We start from the raw sequence: 23,441 nt of genomic DNA on the forward strand, positions 1-23,441 counted from the left end.
ATGTAAGGCTAGGGTAAAAGGTAGGACAAATTTGGGAAAATGTAAGAGTAAAGCCATGCTTAAGGGAGCCAAATCCTAAAAAAACCAAGGCCAAAAATAAATAATGACCAAACCATCTCCAACACAACTCAAATATACAAAAATTCACCAAATACAACTCCAATCATAACAACAATTCCCAACACTTACAATTTCACTCCTAAAAATATATACAATGTAAAACATGAGTGAATAAACAACCTTCAACTTTCAAACTTGATTTTTTTTTTCTCATTGAAACTCAATTTTTTTTGCTCTTTTTTTTCCTTTGGAAGTTAAAGGTTACAATTTCACTCCTAAAAATATAACAATGTAAAACTTAGAACATTTGAACATATAACAATTTTTTTCTTTTTGCTCTTTTTTTCCTTTGGAAGTTCACTTTTTTCACTTTTTTTATTGAACTTCTCTTCTTTTTTTTCATATCATCACACTTTATTTTTTGAAGAAAATTCAACTTTCAAGAACATCAAAAATAAAGCACGATCAAGAACAAAACATTACTCAAAGTTGCAAACCAATACTCAAATTCATTGACATACCAGGAACTAACACATAATTCCTAACTAAATCAACTAGTCAAGCACTATATTCACAAGTAGTTGGACAAAATTGACGCATATTAAGGCATCCAAGCAATCAAATATCAAATCATGGCTAACCTATCCACAATGCTCATCATCATATACCAAGAATCAAAATAATTTTCAAGTATGGGGCATAGGGAAGCATGATTTACAATTCATTGGAACGTATTTTTGTATTTTTTTATTTTTCAATTTTTTTGTATTTTTTTCATTTTTCTGAAAGCAATAAAACTACACTAGAAAGAAATAAATCTATACTAAAACACACCATAAATAAGAGAAAGAGAAGAAGAAATATACCATCATCCAAAAATCTCCCCCAAGCCAAGATAAAAAAATGTCCTCATTGGCTCGGGAACTATCCAGCATGGCTAATCCTCATCATCCTCATCCATGGAGCCGAATCCTCCGCTGCTACCACCTGCACCACCAGAAGAACTACCACCAAAATAGTTAGGGTTATAAGTCCCCCCCCCCCCCCCGGAGGCCCCCAAAAGGAATGTCCTGGCCATATCCATGAAAGGTCAAGTAGTCTACCATGGGAGGTAGGATCGACGTATCCCTGGGGTGGTGCCTGAAACCAGTCAGGGTAGAGAGCATCGTCGGGAATAGCACCCCGACGAGCATAGTCATCAAACATAGGGTATAAAGCCTTACCCTAGTTCCTCTCAATGTAGCCCAAACATTGGTCTATAGAACCAACTATCTGTCTAATCTCCCCATAAGACCCCTCAATACGGCCTAAGGTCTGCCCTATGCTCTGTAGATCCCATATGGTCTCTGAGTCTTGCCTAGGGGGAGGGGGGGCATATGAGGTGGTGATGGCACTACCATAGGCTCAAGCTGGGGTGGAGGTGCATGCCCCTAGGCATGGGCAACTAAAGAAGCATAGGTGTAAGACTCTTGCCTAGGGGGAAAGGCGGTCAAATCGGGGTTAGGCAGGGGAAAGATAGGCAATGGTTGCTCTGTTCCTACCCTAACACACCAATGGGGGATTTTTTGGCTATCCAACCGTACCCAACCCAAGTCCTCTAAATGCCTAGTGGTCATGTAGGTACCCCCCCCCCCCATAGTTAGTGAAACCTTGGGCCCTAGTCTCACTAAAACCGGCCATCTTAACCGCTATCCTAGTAATTAGGCCTCTTAATCGGATAGGAATACTAGTTGTGGTGAAGGAGTTATGTCTTCAATAAGTGCAATTACTAGATATATCAAGGATCACTATTATGGAGATAATAAGTTCGTTCTTTTAGGTCGTCATTATCTGTTGCTAGACTATGATCAATGATCTTTGGGCTAGTCAAATAGTACAAAGCTCGCTAGAATGGATCCTATGAGGTCACACACAAGGGTATTGAGTTAAGCAAGTTAGAGGCCCATTAATGGGATTCATGAGCAAGTAAGTAATCATGAATTGGATTAGGCTAGCATAGTTAGATTAGAGTTAGGTTTTGGGCTTTGTCATGGACTCTTATTTAGAGATGAGATCTATAAATAAGATCCATGCCTAGGGTTGTATGAGAAAACAATTGACAGAACAATTAACAGTTCATTGTGAATCAAGCAACCAGAAATCCCAAAAACCCTCACACTCTCTCTCTAACCCACGGCTCTCTCTCTCCTTCCCCTTGGACTCACGGCCGGCCACTCCTAGTGGCGTGTGTGGTGGTTCGTGGTGGTTCGTGGTTGGTTCGTTGCTTGTTCTTCTACTTAGAAGGTCAATTAAAGGGTTCAATTGCAACTAACTAGCATTAGTGGAGGTCTTAATCCGTGCCCGTGGACTAAGTAGAGGAATCACGTTTGAGGTTCTTTATCTCCCCTGTTCTTGTTCGATCACGCGTGGAATCACTCCACAAAGGTATTAATTCTAATTCTTTATGTGTTATGCATGATCTTGGGATTAGGTGCTATATGAATATGATTCATGTTTTCCGCATTCGTACCTATAAACTCCTACAGTGGTATCAGTTAGCCTATGCATGTACATGTATTGAATATTAATTCTTTGATAATCCACAATTTTAATTCAATTAGGAGGGAGAATAATTTAATTATGGGTCAATTATTATTTTAAATGTCATTTAACAATATAGAATCATTAAAAGTTGTTTAATTTGCTCCATATTAGCCATAAAGAGATCCGATTTTTGCCCCTAATCACTCTAATATTCGAACCCTCCTAACCCTAATTTTGAAATATTCGAAACCCTAAACCCTAATTTGTGAAATTTGTGTTTTGGTTTTTTAATTAATTTGATTGCTTTGTGTTTAATGAATTTGATCTATTTGATTTCATGCTAAATTATGAATTTTTCATGATCAAATTATTTAATTTAAGAGTTAAATTAAATTGGGGATTAATTTCATGAAGAACCCTAATTTCAAGATTGAATATGATTTAATTTTGAAATTAATTGGACCACATTAAGATTAATTTATTGTTAACAAAATATGTTTTGTTTTATTTAAATTAAAATCAATAAAAAAAGGAGGTTTTAAAGCAGCGGTAACAGCGGCTAGGTGGCGCAGCCACGGTGGCTGCCGCTGCATGAGGTCGGGAGGAAGGGCGGGGCGGGGCAGCAGGCGGGTCAGGCAGGGCAGCAACAGCAGCACCGTGCAAGGGCTGCGCGGCACCGCTGCTGCTGCTGTGCACCGCTGCAGAGCAGCGTACACCTCACGGTGTACGGCCATCGTGGCCGGCTTCGGCTGGCCACACCACGGTGGCTGATGCACGAATTTCAAAACAAAAATTATTTATTTTAATAAAAATCAGATTTCAAAATTAGAATTAAAAGAATAATTTTTGATTTTCAAAAAGATAATTAACAAAGTTAAAGTGGTTAATTTTGTTAAGTTTGGATAATTATGGAGCAAAAGATTCTATTTGGATAATCATGGAAAATAAATATGATTTATCTACCATAATTAAAATATGATTTGATTCTATCTCTTACCTTAAATAAAATATATGATATTTTATGATTAGTTAGAAATAATATATGATATTATCTAATTGCAGTAATTAATTAATTAAAAATATGAGATATTTTGTGCCATGTTTCCTTAATTATGATCATTCGATGTTGTAGTTTAGGAAAGCATGATGAGTGGTTTATTATGTGGAACTTTATAATATGTGATATTATTTATTGCTATATATAGACTAGTATGGCCCATAGATTCTAAATACGATCTGCGCATCGTTTCGTATTTTGTAATCTAAATACGGTCTTCGTACCGTTAAGTATTTTTGTAATTTTATTTTATTTTATTTAAGTAGTAGATAGAATAGAATAATATTATAGGTTGCAGTTGATCCAAGAAGCCAATGGAGTGGAGGCCCAAAGGAATAAGATGGATGAGATCCATGAAGATTCAAGTGGGAGCATTTTTCTGCTTTATTAGTTTTCTTAGGATTAAGGGGCCATACTATGTCATGTTTTATTTATGCATTAGTAGATTATGCATGTTAGATTTATTTTATGTTGATTGATGATGCGTTAGAGTTCATTAAATAATCACAACATAATTGAATCTAGGTCCCAGTAATATTGAGGTTGCTTTTCCAATTGAATACCCAACAATCCTTAGATCATGAGTGATGGGTCGGCCTCAGTAGAGTGTCACTTGTTATCGTAGGTAATTTGGGGTAGATCACGTTCTACACATTTAATTGGTTATACTCAACAAGGTTACCTAAAGCGTTTAGAACCTTGAAACTAAGTGTAATAATTAACATGTGATGGTTAATTATTCAACCAAGAGTTACAAAGAGTTGTAATCAGTAAAGAGTTTACTCACCTTGAAAATGTAATGCTTGATGGTAGGGCCTCAGTCCGGTCAACTATTACACAAATAAAGGGTCTTGGAATCATTTAATTCAATAGGGATCATTTTAATATTGAATAAATTCTTTAAAGTTACCAATTTAAATCGTTTATGGTACTTTAAAATTATTAAACATAATTAATGAACTTTGCCTCGTTTTGTTTTTGTTTGTAGATGAATAACTATAATGATAACACTATTTTGCCAAGGAAATTAAATTTAAGGCTGAATCTCATAAACTTCAGGGAATGGGAGAACGAGTTGACAAATGTTCTCATAAGCCAAAAGCTTGAATCTCATTTATATATACCTGTTGAGGGCAAGTATACTGAAGGTTATGATCTTGAAAGGCATGCAAAAATTGTTTCGGATGCAGAGAAAGTAAGGAATCTCATTTTAAAATCTATTCCAAATTGTTGGAAAAAGATGGTTCAGGCAATATGAGTTAACCAACTTGTGTGAATGTCTTCATGCCATCTGTCGAAGTGGCATTGGGGCTTTAGGAAGTGGAGGAGGAAACTTCAACGACTACAATGTAAGAGAGGTCGTTAATTCGATCCCTCAGATTTACTACTCCTGGACTGACAGCATAAGGTATGAGGCTTACAATGTTCATTGTAAGATAATGGCTAAGAAACTCATGCCTGGTCAGTCAGTAAGGACCCATGTCAATGAACTGATTGATTTATTCAATCAGATGGACGTCCTTGGGAAACCGTTTGATGATGACTCCGCGCATGACATAATCTTGTTCTCACTCCACGATGGTTTTGATATAGTAAGGCTCACTCATAATGATGAGGGCTCGATTGTGACATTAGTCAACCTTTTACTCAACCATGTTGAGGAGTACCTGAAAAGGAGACAAAGCGAATGCTTCTATTGTGGTGATTGGCTTCGCCATACACCAGGGTGTCCCCATTATACAACAGTGAAAACAGAAGGTAAGGAGTTACTTGATGTTTTTGTTGTAGAAATTAATCTTACCTCTTCTTCAACTTGGGTATTCGATACCGGTTGTGGTGCTCACATTGTTAATAACATGCAGGGCCTTAGAGGGAGTAAGACGTTAGAAAAAGGGGAAGTCACACTTCGAGTAGGAAATGGAGCAAAAGTTGTTGCACTTGCTATTGGAAACTATCATTTGAGACTTCCATCTGGTCTTATTTTGGTGCTTAATAAATGTTATTATGTTCCAACTATTACCAAAAACATTATTTCAATTCCTGTTTTAGATACTGAAGGTTTTTGTTTTGAAATAAGAGACAAATGTTGTTTTATTTCTAAAGAGAATATGATATATGCTAACGCTAAATTAATTAATGGTTTGTATGTCTTAGATTATACAACTCATGTCTACAACATAGATCATAAAAAGCAAAGAACAGATGGATCAAACCCAACTAACCAATGGCATTGTAGGCTTGGACATATTAACCAAAAGCACATCCAGAAATTACGTAAGGATGGACTCCTTTCAACATTTGATTATGAACCATTTGAAAATTGTGAGTCATGCTTGCTTGGTAAAATGATGATGGGATGAGGAACGGTAGGTCGTTGGGCTACCACCTATTAAGTGTAGTGGTAAGTCAAGGTCGAACCCAAGGGAATGGAGGTCGAATGAACAATGCCTAAGTTAAGCTATTCCGAAGTCAAATAAAGGGGTTTAGGAAGGAAACTAGAGCTAGAGCTAAATGATGCAAGAACTTGTATGAAATCAATCTAAAAGACAATAGGGCAATGGATACACATGTAATTGTTATGGAAAATGGTAATTTGGGAGGTCAAACCGACTAAGTCAAGTGATATGAAGGAAGATCAATCATGTATCCAAAAGAGCATACCAAGCTAGTTCACCTAGAGGTCTAACTAGCGTCAACTACGCTAAACACTACCTAGGGAACGTCACAAAGCACCTCAATCGTGAAATTGCAAGTTACTAATCAATGGTCCGTATCATAGCAAGCTCACAATGCAATCTAGTGCAATAATCAAAGATGGCCAAACTTCAATCAATCACACACATGCACGTGAATTATCAACCAAATTTAATCATATCATCAACTCCATCAATTATCCCCAAATTACACTAATCCATCACTCAAACATGCTTCACCATTTCCCTAGCTAGAAAACTACTCACTAGCCATGGAAATCAAGATCAAAACTACACTAATCATCAATTTCATCATCAACATAATTGAAATCAAAGATCAAATCAACAATCAATCAAAAAAATCAATAAAACTTCAATCAATCATCAAACAAACTTCAATCAATCAACAATAACATGGAAAACAAATGAAATCAACTAGAATCAAACTTGTACTGAAATCAAGAAGAAGATCCTTACAAAACTTTGATCTAAAGATCAATTACAATGAAGAATTCTTGAACAATCACCAAAAACCATGAGTTTCTCTCTCTTCAATCCTTGAGTTTCTCTCTCTAAAATTCTAATCTCTAAAAGCTCTCTCTCAATAATAGAAAGAAATAACTATATATACAAAGAGGAGGTCGGTATTGACGCCCAAAAACAGACCCACGTCGGTGCGGGCGCTTGGAGGAGAGAGAGTGGCGCGCACGGGAACACACCCAGATTGGTGCGCCCGCACGCACCAGGTGTGCGGCCGCACACTCCCTAGGTGCGCCCGCACCTAGCTGGGTCTTTCCCCCTTCTTCTCTTTGTCCTAGCTCAAGTGGTGCACACATCCTAGATGATGATGATGGAGGACAAGGTAGGCAGAAACTTTCTTGAATTTCTTGAAGAGTATAAGCCATGAGAAAGGCATATACAAGGCCTTGAAGCATACCCCTTGGATCCACCTTAGACTTGAAACTTCTTGCACAAGCTTTAGGCATGAAAACAATGAAAGATCATAGAGAGGAGGCTCGGGAATTCTTGGACAATCAATCACCACCTACAAACAAATGATAAAAAGCAAGTAAAAGAGAAAAATAACAAGTAAACTAGAAAATGCATAAAATAGAGAACTAACTACAAAAAGCATAAAAATGAAGAAAACAAGAATAAAACTAAGGAAAACTAAAGAAAAGAGTGACAAAATGAAATAGAATTCATCCAAAAAGGGACCAAATGAGTGTCATTCATCAAATTCCCCCAAGCTAAACTTTTGCTCGTCCTCGAGCAAAACAAAGCAAGAAAGATAAAGGATGAAAATTTTATTTGAAAAAGAAAAAGAAAAAAACTCAAGATAAGAATATACACTAAGACTCACTGTCGTAGGAATCACGGTTGCTTTTAGCTACAACAAGCCCTTTAAACCCCAAAGTCGCCTATGAGGACGAGTGAGGTCTCGTAAGGGTATCCTAAGAATTTGACCCATAACTCTCCACCAAACATCAATGAGGCAAACCATAAAAAGGAAGGAAAATAAAATGAAAACAAACCTTTGCGAAATGAACTAACATAAAGACTATAATGCAAATGAATGACAATCTTTCTCAAGTAGTTAAGGTATGCACTTTTCAAGATATCTAAGGTTGATTGAAACATAGGGTATGCTAGGCATAGGAACTAGTCATCACAATCCACATTCATCCCAAACAATCTTACCGCGTTCTCCCCACTAGTCTCAAATCTCCCCTTAGTGAGTGTCCCAATGATTCCTCAAAGGAACCGGAAAAAGAATTATTTTTAGGCTACTCGACAATCTTGACTATGCATCCCCTTTCCTTAGGCAATGACCCATGATGCCCTCCCCCGAATAGTGACTCAACTATCTAGGTCGAAAGGTCTTTCCCAAAGGTTGTAACGTAAGGCATAAAGGGTGAAGGTAGGCTAAAATTTAAAATTTGGTGATTTTCCTAAAAAGTGAAGCAAAAGGGTGATCAATCCTTAACACCACAATCAAGAAATTACCAAACAAAAACAACACCCCCAAGCTTACTTGAAGCTATACTCACAAAAACATATACAAAAAGCGTACACGCTTCTCCCCCAAGCTAAAATGAAGCATTGTCCTCAATGCTTAGAAGGAGAAAAGAATACATCAAAATAGTTTTGAATTTTTCACTTTTTCAATTTTTCTTGTTTTTTTTTTTTTTTTGTTATTCTTTATGAATATGCAATGTCCTTGCCTTTTTCTTAATTCGGACAGCTTTTTCACAAATATTTGATGATATCACAAACTTGCATTCATAAAAACTAAAATTCCAACTTATCCACCACAAACACCATCTCAAATGATCATATTGCTTCACATAAACCAAGAAAAGTAGAAAATGAAACAAAAGGTCAAATGACTAAAGATGTGGCTTGGAAAGAAGGGATAAGGCTCAAATGGTTGCAAGAAGGCAAATGTAAACCCAAAAATAAAGAAAATAACAAAATATAACAAAAATGAAAAACACCACCCCGAAAAATGTGCCTTTGTCCTTCCTAGATAGTTCGGTCTCGGGTTTGAGAATCATACATCAAGCTTTATTAGATTAGGTTTGCATAGTCAAGGATCCACGCCGCTCATACAAGAAATGTTGAAGGCTTGAAAAACAAGTAACCTCACAAGGATGTGGCAAAAACTCACTAATGGTGTCAAATTGACTATAGGGAGCAACTACCAACATGCCACAAACAAGTAGAATCCGGCTTCATGATCCTCCTAGTTCAAACCAACTACCCTAGCATACACCTATCCTAGAGTCAACCGAACATAGTCTCAAACCGTGCATACCTTTACAACCTAGGAAGAAAATCATGCAAAAGACAAGTCCAATGTACAAAGTTCATTTCATAAGAAAAGTGAAAAATAAAGCCTCAAAATCATATCAAAAATGAAAAGAAAAAATAAAGGAAAGTAAAAGAAAAAGTAAAATAAAAGAAAAGAAATGGAGACATAGAAAAGGAAATATAGGAGAAATAACATGCAATGGACTAGAAAGCAAGTTAAACACATAAAAATCCCAATCGACAAACAAGTGATCGATCGATCGACATCAACGTCATCGATCCCAAACACATTACGTGTTAACAAGCATTCATCTTCGAACCATTCAACTTCCCCTAAACTAATCCTATTCTATGCAACCAAGGAAAATAAAAAGAAAAATAAGAAAGGTCTCACCGGGCTTCCAAGCTTAGCAAAAATAAACGAAGCAAGTAGAAACCACCTCGTTGCATTCCATATCCAAAAGCTCTTCAAGGAACCAAGTGAGAAAAAGAAATAAAACAAACTATGAACAAAGAAAATGGTTAGTAACTTCAAAACAAAGAAAAGAAAACAACAAATTAAAGGAAACTAATCTAAACAAAAAGTATATACAACCAAAGGAAATAAAAGCTAAACTAATCAAAGAATAGAAAGAATAAAAGAAATGAAACTAGGAAAGCAAGAAAGTCTAAACTAACTAAAGAACTACACTAAACTACAAGATTTGGATTCAAGGGATTTGGATCAAAGGGTTTTGGATTGAAGGGATTTGGATATTAGGGATCAACAACAACAACATCTCAAGCAAAGCATTATCACAAACAACAAGCATCCAAACAAATAGGGCAAGCAAGCTAGCTACAAGGAAGGTAGCCTAGAGATCAAGAAAATGAGGAAATCAAACAAGAGGAATAAAAATAAGCATGCAAACAACTAAGGTATGTACACAACAACAAAATTGGTCACCGAGCAAATTATTAGTTCCCCCAAGCTAGATAAAAATACATCTCAACATCCCAAGAAAAACAAAACATGCATAAAAAATGTAAGGGATGGAGGCAAAAAGCACGAAAAGCAAAAGGGAACTAATAACTACTACCATCACCACCACCACTACCACTCGGCCCGGCCCCATTGGGGTCCTTGTTGCGCTCGGGGTCATTGAAGGGATGAGGGTAAGGCTCCCATCCTCCGGTGTACCCCTCGGGCCACCCATAATGCCCCTTGAAAAGATCTTGTTGCCAAGAAGCAAGAGGGGTGAATTTATCGGGCAAAGTGAGTTCGAAGGGGTGGTTGGGATGGACATGGGGGTAGTTAGGATCACCCCTATAGTCACTACTACCCGGAGCCTTGTAATCATAGTTACCGTGCTCATCCGGATAGTAGCGACGCTCGGTATCGGGGTTGGAAGGCCCCGACCAATATGGATGCCCATACGAAGGTAGAGGACCTTGTTGGGGCGGGAAATACGGATAGTTAACCGGGGTAGTAATGTTCCCACGGTTAACTTCCGCATCATAAATTTGTTGTTGTTGAGCAAACATACCTTGATGCATTTCTTGAATACCTCTTAGTTGTTCATAGGTAGCCCCAAAGTCTTGATCATACATGCCATCCACGTGGATTTTCAATCCACTCATTTGCTCACTAAGAGCCCTCAAATCGGCATTGGCATAAGCATGTTGCCCTTGTTCTTGTTCTTGAGGAGCTTGTTGTTGTGGAAATTGTTGTTGTTGTTGTTCTTCTTCATCATCTTCCTCATCCTCATCGGAGTCGAAGTTAGGACGCCGAAAGGACTTGGGGACATGCCACACATTGTTGGCGATCCGGGCCAAAGAAGTCAAGCCGGGGTTAGGCAAATAGCACCAATGCTCATTGCCCCTTAGCCATTCATATCTCCCTTCACTATAGCCCTTGGAGATGAATTGGATTTGACCCAATTGTTGCATGTCAAGGTAGATGGAGGTGCTATCCCCAATCTCCTTACAAAATGGGAGATATGCATCAAGGCGAAGGTGAGTTAAGAGCCTAGTCACCATGCCCCCGCATGGGATCTCTCCCGAACTCCGGCCACGAAGGTCCACACAATATTGGGCAAAGATATACCCCAAGTTCAACCGGCCCACATACTCCGGCGGGTAGACAACCACAAGACCTTGAGCTCCAACTTGCTCAATTTCCCCAACTCTTGTTTAGGGAACACCACATAGCCCAACAGACGGTGCACAACCCTAAGGCAAGGTTGGTACACCGATGAAATCTTAGCCTTGTTGGTGATAAACTCGTTACCACCCGAGATGTCTTCCCACCATGAGTTGTGATCGTACTCCGGGAAGATATAGGGTTCAACGTTCAAAATATCCCCATGGGGATCAAAGTCCAATGCCGCGTTGAACTCTTCCAAGGAATGATCGAAGATATGGTTGAACAATTGGAATCGCACCCGATATACCCCTCCTACGGGTACAAGCTCCAAGGTAGCCAAGAATTCCAATGTAGGCTCCTTGTAGGTGCGATAGGCATCGGTGATGAAAGAACCCAACCGAAGGTTTAAGAGCAACGACCGCACATCATCATCAATCCCCAATTTTACCATGTCAGGCTGGAAATAATGGCGGGTTTGTTTGAGGGTTCTCTCTTCCTTCAACTGTTGGTAGAGGGTCTTTTGTTTGTCGGTGAAATTTTTCTTTTTGGGTAGAGAGGTTAGAGGTCGTGTTTGAGAGGAAGAGGGGTTGGAAGTACTTGGCCTAGAAGATGTACTCGGCCTTGAGGAGGTACTTGGGCGAGGCTCATCGATGCTAACATCGGTTTTTCTTTTCTTGGTGAGTTTCTTGAAGTATTTAGACATGTTTGAGAGTTTGAGAAAGGTCACCAACAATGAACAATGAGCAAAACAAATGAACCAAGAATACCACACCCAAATTCACCACTTACTACCAAAATCACCAAACTCCAATTTCACACCTCCTTCTAATCAAAACCAATTCCAAACCAATCAACAACACCAATAATCCAAGAAAAACTCCTTTCAACAATTCAAGAACAACCACAAGACCAATACCAACAATCACAACATACTACCCATATTCCAAAAATCCAACTCACAAGATATCAACCAAAAATGATGAGAATCACTACAAAATCAACAAACAATACAATGTTATGCAAAATCAATTAATAAACATCACCAAATCACAACCAATATCAAGATCAAGCATCAAAAATCACAAAACCAATACTACACTATTCATGCTCATACAATTTTTCAATCTATGCAAAATTATGATATATTGGCAAAATTAAAGCAAGGATTAGTGATTATACCATAAAAGAAGCAAGATTAACCAACTTAGAGCAAGCAATTTCGACTCCTTACAAAAGCCCCAATTTTCGGCCAACAAGAGTAGGAGATAGAGTGAGTGAAATTTGGGTCAATTTGTGAGGAATTTTGAGTGTAGGAAGGTTTGTGAGTGATTTTGAGTGAAAATGGAGTGATTTTAATGAGGATTTGAGAGATTTTTGATGGTGAATAAGGGGGTTAGAGGTGCGCACAAGAGGGTTTGGAGGAGGGTTATGCGTGAGGAAGATAAGGGGAAGTGATGAAATGCAGGGAAGAAGGAGGAGGAAGAAGATATATTGCACGTCCAGCTATGTGCGGCCGCACAAAACTGGTGTGCGCCCGCACAAGCCTCGTGTGCGGCCGCACACCCCTGTGCGTCTCCAAATCTTCTTTTTTTCTCATATTTTTGATACTTACTGCCTATTTGGGTGTGCACATGAATCATGATGGTGATGAGGAACAACATAGGCAGTAGCTAAAATCATTTTCAAAGACCTCAAAGTTGAAAATTCATATGCTCACCACAAAAATTCACTAAGTATCAAATTCCTCCAACTTTTAAAACATGGATTTCCTATCTTACCTCTCTAAAATTCTTACCCTTTTTACCTCAAATTTCGATTAGAATCGAACAAAATATAGTTTGTGCCACGAACACCTTCCATTCACCATGCATTCTTGTAGAATTCCAATCCCGCAAAAGTTATCCTAAAAATCCAATCAAGTAGAAAAGTGAAAGAAAAGACAAAGTAATAAAAGAAACCAAAAATAAGAAAATTTAAAAATCAAAAAGAAAAGTTAGAAACTCTGGGTTGCCTCCCGGGAAGCTCTTGCTTAAGGTCCTAAGCTCGACCCTTCCTCCAAATCATGGAGGGTCAAAGAACACCACCTTCTTCAAGGTAGTCGATGGAGCAAAACCTTCTTCAATTTTGAGCAACTTCTCATCATTGCTTAATGAAACCTTCACAAAATTCTTTTCAAATTCTTCCTTCTCTTTTCTCAATTTCTTTCTTTTTCTTGATTTCTTCGAGTCACGGGCCTTTTTCTTCGGCTTGACTTCAACATCCTTAACCATGGAAGCTATCTCTTCATCTTGAGAATTAAGCTTGAACCAATTTGGAATCTCAATTTCTTTCTCATCCCTTAGCTTTGGAATTACAATTTCTTCTTCACTAACATCATCAAAACTTGCACAAACATCATCAACAATCTCAAAAGTATTGTTAGTAGAAGAATCAACCATGCACACATCATTAATGGAACAAGAAAGACTAGCACATGCTATATCTTGCACACAAGATAAGGACTCATGCATTGGCTTCAACTTAAAACTTTCTTCTAATTTTCCACATCTCAAAGTGATTCGGCCTCCCTTCACATCTATTAAGGCTCCCGAGGTGGCTAAGAAAGGTCTCCCTAGAATGATTGGAATATGCTCATCTTCCTCAATCTCCAAAACAACAAAATCCACGGGAAAGACAAACTCTCCAATCTTTAGAGGGACATCATCAATTCTCCCCTTAGGAAGCTTAATAGAGCGATCGGCCAATTGAAGTGTTATATTAGATGGTTGAAGCTCACCTAGATCAAGCCTCTTGAAAACCGAAAAGGGCATAATACTCACACTAGCCCCTAGGTCACACAAAGCACTCTCAAAAACCATCTTTTTGATTTGGCAAGGGATTGAAAAATTCCCCGGATCTTCCATTTTCTCCGGAAGCTCACCATGGACAAGAGCACTAAAACACTTCCCTCCTTCCACCGAACTACCCTCATCAAAATTTTCCTTCTCCTCTAGTATCTCCTTAAGAAACTTGGAGTACTTAGGCATATCGGGAATTGGCTCGGTAGAAGGTGTGGAATCATGGACTTCCTTAAGAACTTCAAGGAACTTCCCAAATTGCTCATCCATTTTGAATCTCAAGTATTTTTGGGGGTATGGTAGATCGGGAAATCTCTCTACCTTACTCATCTTTTCAACAACACTTTCTTGTTTTTCCTCAACCTCACAATAAATTTCCTTAGACTCAACCCTCTCATCTTCATTCTCCATAGCACCACTCTCATCTTCTCCCTCTTTTGAACAAGAAACTCCCTCACTAAAGTCATTTCCTCCACTAGTGGCAATAGAGTACACGGGTTTCTTTGGTTCAACACCTTGGGAAGGCAAAGATGAAGGACTAGCATAATCCTTAATAGTGCTTGCTAATTGGGTTATTTGAGTCTCAAGCATCTTATTGTGAGTCATCATCTCATTGAATTTCTTATCACTAACCGCCGTATAGGTGTTAATGATCTTGGTTTGATTATCAATCAATTACTCCAAAGTGGTCCTAGGAGAAGAAGGTTGTGAATAGGAATTTTCACCTTGAGTCTTTGAAACAAATCCGGGAGGGGGACCTCTTTGAGCATTGTTTTGAAAATTTCCCCTTCCTTGATTGCTCCAATTACCCCTATTTTGATTTTGACCATAACCTTGATTATGGTTACCACCACCTTGATTATGGTTACCATTACCTTGGTTATGATTTCCATAACCTTGGTTTTGATTACCATAATTTTGGCTTTGATTTTGGCCACTATAACCTTGGTTATGGTTACCACGAGAACCTTGATTCCCTTGGTTCCTATAACCACTACCATGATTATAGTTGTCAAAATTGCCTTGGTTTTGGTAATTCCTATTCCATTGGCCTCTTTGATTATCAAACCTTTGGACATTGTTGTTTGACACAAAATTCACATGCTCACACTCATTGTTGTCAAATTCATCAACACATTCATTGTTGCAATTGCTAGAATCATGATCATATGATCCACATACATCACAAAACAAACATCCTATAGGCATATTATGTGAAGTAGAAGGAGTTTGAGAGTTAGAAGAAGTACCTCTCCCCTTAATTTGGGAGGGAAGATTTGAAGCTTGAGAAGAGGAAGAAACACTTTCCAACTTGGCCTTGATTGCCGTCATCTCCTTTCCCAAGTTTGTCATTTGAGAGGAAAGATTGTTGATGGCATTGAGATGGTCCACCGAGTACAACGAAGATTGCTTGCTTGAAGAATCTCTTTCCCCATCTTGCCAATCTCTATAGTAAGTCACCACATCCTCTATTATGTCCACAACTTCTTCTTCGGTTTTGTTCATGATTGGACCACCGGACCCTCCATCAAGACATGCCTTGCCTTGAGGACTCAAACCACCATAGAAGATTTGGATCAATTGATATGTTGGAATTCCGTGGTGAGGACATTCTCTTTGGTACTCCTTGAATCTTTCCCATGCTTCATAAAGACTCTCATTTGGCTTTTGCTTGAACCCTTGAATTAAAGCCCTTGCCTCCGCCATTTTCTTTTGAGGATAGAAACGGGACAAGAAAGCTTTAGTGACATCATCCCACGTTCTCAATGAATTGGGCTTCACCTCTTTGTCCAGCCATTCCAAAGACCTTCCTATGAGGGAGATAGGGAACAACTTAAGGCGGATAAATTCTTGAGACACTCCATTAACCTTGATTGTGTTACAATATTTTTCAAACTCCTTAAGATGGTTCAATGGGCTCTCGTTCTTTGCCCCACTATATTGTCTCCTCTCAATTAGGGTGATCATTGCCGGCCTAATTTCAAAATCGTTTGCCAGTGTTGTAGGTGGAGCTATGCCGCTCTCGAACCTATATGCACCGGGCACTCCCAATTCTTTCAAGGCAACTCTTGGTTGTTCTCCCATGACTTGCTCTTGTTCAATCTCTTCTTCGCTTGAGGAACTATAATCCAATGTCTTGTTTGCTACTCTCCTCCTTGAGAGAGTTCTTTCAATCTCCGGATCAAAGGGAACAAATGAACGATCTCGGGACCTATGCATACAAAACTCAAAGAAGATATAAGTAGCACGGCTACAAGTGTAGCCTAAAGTGTAAAATATTTTTGTATTTTGCAAATAAAGTGAAATAGACTCAACAACAACATGCACTCAAAGCACCATTCCCCGGCAACGGCGCCATTTTGATGGGATGAGGAACGGTAGGTCGTTGGGCTACCACCCCACCCAATCAAACAAAATTTGTAACTCAACAAACCCCTATTAAGTGTAGTGGCAAGTCAAGGTCAAACCCAAGGGAATGGAGGTCGAATGCACAATGCCTAAGTCAAGCTATTCCGAAGTCAAATAAAGGGGTTTAGGAAGGAAACTAGAGCTAGAGCTAAATGATGCAAGAACTTGTATGAAATCAATCTACAAGACACTAGGGCAATGGATCCACATGTAATTGTTATGGAAAATGGTAATTTGGGAGGTCAAACCGACTAAGTCAAGTGATATGAAGGAAGATCAATCATGTATCCAAAAGAGCATACCAAGCTAGTTCACCTAGAGGTCTAACTAGCGTCAACTACGCTAAACACTACCTAGGGAACGTCACAAAGCACCTCAATCGTGAAATTGCAAGTTACTAATCAATGGTCCGTATCATAGCAAGCTCACAATGCAATCTAGTGCAATAATCAAAGATGGCCAAACTTCAATCAATCACACACATGCACATGAATTATCAACCAAATTTAATCATATCATCAACTCCATCAATTATCCCCAAATTACTCTAATCCATCACTCAAACATGCTTCACCATTTCCCTAGCTAGAAAACTACTCACTAGCCATGGAAATCAAGATCAAAACTACACTAATCATCAATTTCATCATCAACATAATTGAAATCAAAGATCAAATCAACAATCAATCAAAAAAATCAATAAAACTTCAATCAATCATCAAACAAACTTCAATCAATCAACAATAACATGGAAAACAAATGAAATCAACTAGAATCAAACTTGTATTGAAATCAAGAAGAAGATCCTTACAAAACATTGATCTAAAGATCAATTACAATGAAGAATTCTTGAACAATCACCAAAAACCATGAGTTTCTCTCTCTTCAATCCTTGAGTTTCTCTCTCTAAAATTCTAATCTCTAAAATCTCTCTCTCAATAATAGAAATAAATAATTATATATACAAAGAGGAGGTCGGTATTGACACCCAAAAACAGACCCACATCGGTGCGGGCGCTTGGAGGAGAGAGAGTGGCGCGGACGGGAACACACCCAGATTGGTGCGCCCGCACCTAGCTGGGTCTTTCCCCCTTCTTCTCTTTGTCCTAGCTCAAGTGGTGCACACATCCTAGATGATGATGATGGAGGACAAGGTAGGCAGAAACTTTCTTGAAGAGTATAAGCCATGAGAAAGGCATATACAAGGCCTTGAAGCATGCCCCTTGGATCCACCTTAGACTTGTAACTTCTTGCACAAGCTTTAGGCATGAAAACAATGAAAGATCATAGAGAGGAGGCTTGGGAATTCTTGGACAATCAATCAAAACCTACAAACAAATGATAAAAAGCAAGTAAAAGAGAAAAATAATAAGTAAACTAGAAAATGCATAAAATAGAGAAACTAACTACAAAAAGCATAAAAATGAAGAAAACGAGAATAAAACTAAGGAAAACTAAAGAAAAGAGTGATAAAATGAAATAGAATTCATCCAAAAAGGGACCAAATGAGTGCCATAAATGTCACTCATCAAATGACTAAGTCACCCTTTACGGGTGTAGGTGAAAGAGCAAGTGACCGTTTGGGACTCATACATACGGATGTGTGTGGACCAATGAGTTCAAAAGCTAGGGGTCAATATAGATACTTCATTACTTTTACTGATGATTTAAGTAGATTTGGTTATGTTTACTTAATGAAGCAGAAGTTGGAAGCCTTTGAAAAGTTCAAAGAATTCCAGAATGAGGTACAAAACCAACTTGGGAGAACAATTAAAGCATTACGATCTGATCATGGTGGTGAATATTTAAACCCAAGAATTTGATGAACATCTGATTAACTGTGGAATACTTTCACAGTTAACCCCTCCAAAGACGCCACAGTTAAATGAGGTGTCAGAAAGGAGAAATAGGACCTTACTGGACATGGTTCGGTCCATGATGAGCTTTACTGATCTTCACATATCATTCTGGAAATATGCACTAGAAGCAGCTGCCAGAGTACTGAACAGAAGCCCGTCCAAAGCAGTTGAAAAGACTCCATATGAGATATGGAATGGAAGAGTTCCAAGTTTGTTTTTCTCAAGATTTGGGGATGTGAAGCCTATGTAAAACGTTTACAAGGCGACAAACTACACCCTAAATCAGACAAGTGTTTCTTTATGGGTTACCCCAAAGAGACAAGAGGGTATTACTTCTACAATCGCGAAGATAACAAAGTGTTTGTTGCTCGCGATGGTATCTTTCTAGAAAAGGAATTCCTCTTTAGAAAGCCAAGTGGGAGTAAAGTAGTTCTCGAAGAAATTCGAGACAAGCAACAAATGGATGTGGATAACACCACATCAGAGGCGAGGGCGCATATCATGTGTCGGAGCAAGCTAATTCAACTAGCGAGACTCCTATCGTCCCACTTGAATCTAATTCTTGCAAAAATCTTCAAAGAGTTGAAGAGAACATTTCTATTGTTGCTCCTACCCCACGTAGGTCTGCTAGAATCAGAAACAAACAGTTTGTTGAAGTTCTGTTAACTGAGGATTCTGAAATCTTCTTATTGGAGAATGAGGAACCTACAACCTACAAGCAAGCTTTAGCGAGCCCCAACTCAAATGAATGGCTTGAGGCCATGAAATCCGAAATGGAATCGATATCTGAAAATGCTGTGTGGGTGGACTTGCCTAATGGGGTAAAACCTATTGGTTGCAAGTGGGTTTACAAGATAAAAACAGAGAAGGATGGAAATGCCTACATCTATAAAGCAAGACTGGTTGCGAAATGGTACAGACAAATTCATGGTATTGACTATGATGTACCTTTTCTCCAATATCAATGCTTAAGTCCATTCGGATTCTTCTAGCGATTGCTGCATTTTTTTATTACGAAATTTGGCAAATGGATGTCAAAACCGCCTTCTTGAATGGGTTCTTGATGGAGGAAGTGTATATGACACAACCTGAGGGTTTTGAAGATCCAGACAATCCTGGAAAGGTATGCAAGCTTCAGAAATCCATTTATGGATTGAAACAAGCATCAAGGAGTTGGAACCTTCGTTTTGATAAAGCAATCAAACAGTTTGGTTTTGTCAAAAATGAAGAGGAACCTTGTGTATACAAGAAGTCCACTAGGATCAGCATAGTTTTCTTAGTCTTGTATGTAGATGTAGACACCCAAATGTGTTTCCCCAAAACCAAACCCAGTAATGAATACCTTTTGCGTCGAATGATTATCGAACGAGGTGAAAGGTCAAGTGTTGCGGTTGGTTTTTATTAAAATTCTTTCTTTCTGTTTTCGAAAACAACTCTATTTTATGAAAACAGTCAATCTAGTTTAGTTTGTTCCACGGCAAGGGTCCAATAATAGTGTAGTTGGATGGGGCTTGCAAAGAGCTTTCCAACGATATATTATAAGCCCAATTTCGATGAATAATGAGGAAGTTGTGGCCAAAACACTAAACTGGGCCCGATTTGATCTTTACATGCGGCCCAATGATTTAGGGAGGGCCCAATGTTAATTGTTATTCCTAAAGTTATTAGAATTAATTATAGTCTTATAGAATTCTCTAGAAGGTTCTTTTTAATCCTAATAGAATTAGAATTAATAATTATATTTTGATAAAGTTTTATTTGAAGTAAAATATTATTTTATGGAAAATACGATTTCAGTTTCATACGGACTTTACAAATCGATTTTGATTCATATGTGGACTTCGCGTTGAAAGCGCGTAGAAATCCAGGCTATCGTCAAACAACAGGCCTGTTGCCACGCGACAGGCTTTGTCGCCACGCGACAGACCCTGTCGCCTGGCGACAAGGTCGGTTTTGTAGCGACAACGTGGAGTTTTATTCCTTATCAAATTCTACTTATTTCCGGACTGTTTTCTTATAACTAGGATCCACAATCAACCAATTTTCATCATCTTCAATCTACATTCATCTATTCTCTCTATGCTCCCATCTCTCTAGCTCTTACAAAATTCCGCATTCACGAGATCTAGACACACCTAGCCAAATTCGAAGTTGCATTCGCCCTAGACGTGAAAGGTTATAATTTCTGAGGGTTTGGTCCCTAATCTCTATTTCAATTATTTAATTTGATTGTTTGATTTTATATTTTCCTTGAAGTTACTAACGCGTGTATTTTGTTATTAGAAAGAGGTACGAGGCATCAAAGTATGTAATCTTATTGCTCTATTCTTGTAGAAAGCATGTTTAAATTCGTTTAATTCCTAGTATCATGTTTAGGGTGCTTCCTATGCTTTCTAATATCATATCAATATCATGTTAGTACCATGTTAGGGCTAAGGCTTTGATTTTTATTGTTTAGTGACATGCTAGGGTGTGTTATTAATCTTGTTAGTATCATGCCTAGGATCTTGCTATTATTATTATGCTTTAACATGATTATAATTATTATTTTTATGATGGTATTATGTTGCTTGATATATATTATTGTTATTGCTTGATCACACCTTTTATGCATGTTTAATGGGAATTTGTACTTGTAATCACGCTTAATAAGATAATTAATAATCTTGTTTAGGCTAATATGATTATAATTCAAGTGATCACCAATAATAGTTTTGCTTGTGCATTAAATTCAACCAACATAGATAAACAGGTTTAGGGTTAATCTGTTGATTGCATGTTAGTCAGAAAGCGCACATGAATACGAGAAGAATGAAGTAGAGGCCTATTATTAGGGCAGGTTCAATCTCTTTTAGGTTGGATTTGTACCTTCATTCCCGAACCCTATTTGGTTCAAGACCTTTTGGAGTTGACGATCTCCTGGATCGTTAAGGGGTGTAATCTTCACCTTGTGAACGGTTTACAAGTTCCTAAAACTTGTTGGTGACTCTTTTGCTCTAACTTCCTTCCCTTTGGACGTCACCATGCTTAAGTGTATGATCACAGTGGGGTTCAAGCTTGGGATTAATGGCTTAAAATATTCCCTACAGTTTTTGGCGACTCCACTGGGGAGGATTTCTATTTTAATTCCTGAAATTTATTTCGGCAATGATTTAGAATGAGAGGATGAGACTCGAAAAGTTCTAAGTATTTCATGTGCGTAATTTTGATTAGCATTATTGTCATATGCATAAAAAAGGTCCTCATTGGATAGACCATTCGAAATGAGTCAAAAACATAGGATTTTTACACGTAGGAAATTTGAGAAATATCTTTCACAACTAGAATTGAAATAACGCTGCTGATCCGTGCCATTTATGGCACCTTTAGGCTATGTTTTCTTTATATTTCTATGCTCCTTTATAGTCTTTTATGTCGTGTTTTTAGAGAATAATTCTCGATTCGCGTGTTTTTGTGTTAGTTTAGAGAAATGCATGCTTTTAATGATTTTCTTATCATTTTATTCATTTCTCGGCTATTTTTTTTGCTTCTCCGTTTCTTTGTCTTGTTTTGTAGGTACGTCGTGGGCTATATGCATGGGAATTGAAAATAGCACCCACTAGGATCAATATGCACTTTTCGGAATTGAATTTGAGTTTGAAACAAAGGAAAACGAAGGATTGCAAAGTATCAAATAGGACCTTTGTGCATTGTTTTAGTCATATCTCAAGTTCTACAGATCGGATTAGGGTGATTCAAGTTGGGTTGGAAACTAGACTTGAAGAGATTTCCAATTATAGGTCGCACGCCTTCATAAGATTCTTAGATCGGAAGTTACAGCCTTCTGAAGTTGGCCCAAGAAAACTGCCGCGGGCGCGGGCTACAGTACCCGCGGGCGCGGGGTTGCTGCTGCTCCAAAACTGCCGTATTTGGGCAGTAAGCACCCGCGGTTGTCCCAAGGGCTCCCCGAGGGCGCGGGCCTTGGCCCCGGGCGCGGCCGATTTCTCCGCGGGCGCGGGTTTCCGGGTCTTTTACGATTTTTAAGCTTCTTTTCTCCTTTTGTTTATATAGTTTTTGGTTTCCTTTATTCTTGATTCATGTAATTCTTTAGTTTTAGAATAGTTTTCTCTCTCTTAGGTTGAGAGCTTCTCTCTCTAGATTAGGCTAGTTTAGGAGTAGTTTTAGAGAGAGAAAGTGAAGAATTTCAATGGTGATTGAGAGATTGAAGATGCAAGTGTGACAATTGTGTTGGAGATCTTCTTAATTATCAATGAGAATTTCTAAACTCTATCTCATTCAATTGCTTTGTTTAATTTGATGTTTGTTTGGTTTGATTTTGATATTTGATGTTTGATTAGAGTAATTGTTCTTGATATTTTGTTGATTTCTGTTCTCTATAGTTGATAGTAGATTTGATGATGATGTTTCTTGAGTAGTTTACTTGCTAGGGTTTGGGTAAACATGTGTGATTGATGAATTGAGGTTGATTTGGGAATTTGAGTAGTTCTTGTGTTGTGATTAAATTGATTCATAGAGGTTTGCATATTGCTTAGTTGATTGGAATAGCTAACCATGATTGCTAGCATTGATTGCATGATTGAATTAATTGGCATGGCCACTTGATATTGATTTGATCATAATTTGTTGAGTATTTGATTATGTTTCTTCCTATTGTTTAACACTAGAGAAATCAAATGTAAGAAAGTATGAAGATGATTAGTTGAATGCTCCTAATTGCTCCTACTATTTGTCTCTGCATTTCTTGGATTGCTTGACTCCCTAATTAGCTTGATTATCATGAATGCATGTTGATCCCCACTCCCTAGTGTTTCATTTGTTTGCTTGGTTTAGGAAGTAGAATAGCACTACCTTTCACCTTAGACTTCGACCTAGCTTAGGCGTAAATTAGAAATACTTGAACATAACCGTTGCTAGTGGTTCGACCCTTGACTTACCTTTATACTTGTATTTAGGTAGTTGAGTGATTATAAATTTGTTTGACCGTAGGGATGATTAGTTTAACGACCTAGTTTTCCCCACGTCAAAATGGCGCCGTTGTCGGGGAACGGTGTCTATGTTTGAGTG

General features: G+C 38.2%; 1 non-coding gene across 1 annotated transcript; it reads left to right on the forward strand.

Annotated features, from left to right (window-relative positions):
* Nucleotides 1-15,703: 15,703 nt before the first annotated feature.
* LOC145580382 (small nucleolar RNA R71) lies at nucleotides 15,704-15,809 on the forward strand. Its single transcript, XR_014099439.1, has one exon. It is a non-coding gene; the product is annotated as a small nucleolar RNA R71 (small nucleolar RNA).
* Nucleotides 15,810-23,441: the final 7,632 nt, after the last annotated feature.

This window comes from Chenopodium album, chromosome 14 (genome assembly GCF_948465745.1).
Source record: "Chenopodium album chromosome 14, dcCheAlbu1.1, whole genome shotgun sequence".
Classification (NCBI taxonomy): Eukaryota; Viridiplantae; Streptophyta; class Magnoliopsida; order Caryophyllales; family Amaranthaceae; genus Chenopodium; species Chenopodium album.